We start from the raw sequence: 1,916 nt of genomic DNA, 5'->3' as shown, positions 1-1,916 counted from the left end.
GTGATATATATATATATATATTATATATATATATATATATATATATATATTATATATAAACTATATAATAGTGTTGTATCATTACAGACGGAGTAACAAAGGAAAGTAATAAAATAAATAAATGAGTGTAATGTCCTGGCTTGCAGCAGGAAAATGCATAAGTGCGATCAGTATATCTGCCACAATACGTCCATAAGATAGCCAAAGAATGGATTGATACTGAGAAGTATGTAAGCATTGGGAGCCTACTAGGCTAATTTGTTAATGATATATGCAAAGTTTTAAGCGTTTTGGGTAAGACTCGACTCACTGAATCATTGAAGATCCAAAAATGTTTCTACAAACAGTCATGAATAGCGGTAAACACAAATAATCGATCACCGATTAAAGAGCGAGAATGTATGAAATGCAAAAAGTGAAATCAAGTTGCAGCTTGACTCCTTATGAAAGCAATGAGCTGCAGACCAACATCTAGAAGCAGTGTTCATCCCAAAATATGGACACTCCCGATATTAAAACCAAGGGTGTAAGTAAAGGATGCTATACGGCCAGTATGGTATATGTGCGATCAGCTATCACCATGTCTCCTGCAAGGCAGAAAAACGACTTAAGGGCTTGACCGTTAGGAAGGTGATGTTGAGGATGCGAATGAGAGCAGATATTTAGGGAAAAGGCTACGCAAACGGAAAGCAAAATCGATACACTTGCCATCTATAAAGATGCCAACTGCAAACATAACAATGCAAAGTATAATTGATCGTCTGGCATACTCTGGCGATGAATACTATTTCCATCCTACATAGTTACGTCAAAGGGTAAAGCAAATAAATATGAGGCCAAAGCTGGATGTTTTTACAAAAATATATACAAAGTAGAAGGAACAGAAAAACATACTTTGACTTTAGAAAAGACCCTATTAATATTGCTGATGAACTTATGTCAAGCATCTGTATCTTCCTAACTGCTCCTTGACTGGGTACAATCTTCTACGTATTATGTTTATCTTTTATAACTATTTCAAGGAAAAATACAAAATAAAAAACATTTTCATTTAGTCATTATTTTTTATTATTATTTTTCATGCCATCATTTAGTAGTGATCATCGATACCAGTATTCTGTTTTGCTATTGATTACTTCGATTCATTTATTAATCAATTAGTAGTCGATTACTTATACCTAGAAGTAGATTATGCAGTGGTATATCTGTTGAGTATAAGGTATACATTTTTAGTTGTAGTGTACTCTCACCGAGTGCATATTTGTAGCAAATTTGACTATGTATATAAAGTTTATTCATCTGCAACTCCCGCTGGACGGTGAATTCAGAATGTCAGAATATGTACAGGGGCGTTGAGGTCTGTGGAGAACCACCTCTTCCATTACACCGCAACTACATGAACCTGATTTCCTACATGAGATCACAAAGGATTTCGTGGTCTCTACATCCAGATTGATTTTCAACCCCCTTGAGGACAGCCGATCCTATGGTAGGGGAATAAGGAATCTTGTGGAGGATCTCATTAATTTCTCTAGTGGTCTAGCTGTTGGAACTCCCGAGTCCCCCCGTAGACCAATCAAAAGCAAGAGCTTAACCTCATTAAATCCAGTGAAAAAGTTGATTCAAAACTGGCTTGCACTGATGTCAGCACGTAAAAAGATAACTCTGTGTTGGGTACCAGAACTGGTTAGTATCAGTGGGAATGAGCGAGCTGATCGGAGGGCCAAGGCAGCTGCCGCTCAACCCCGTGATGTTCATTTTCCTCTCCCATACACTAACATGAAACCAAGCATCAGAGGTTGTCTTCGTGATAGAAGGAGAGAGCCATGGAGTCATACCTCTAGAAACAAACTGCAAGAGATTAGAGATGCCTTGGCAGTTGGGTGACCAGCGTCAATCCCAACCAACGAGTAGAA

Source organism: Penaeus monodon, chromosome 8 (genome assembly GCF_015228065.2).
Source record: "Penaeus monodon isolate SGIC_2016 chromosome 8, NSTDA_Pmon_1, whole genome shotgun sequence".
NCBI classification, from domain to species: domain Eukaryota; kingdom Metazoa; phylum Arthropoda; class Malacostraca; order Decapoda; family Penaeidae; genus Penaeus; species Penaeus monodon.
The sequence above is the reverse complement of the archived record's forward strand: the minus strand, read 5'-3'. Positions refer to the sequence as shown.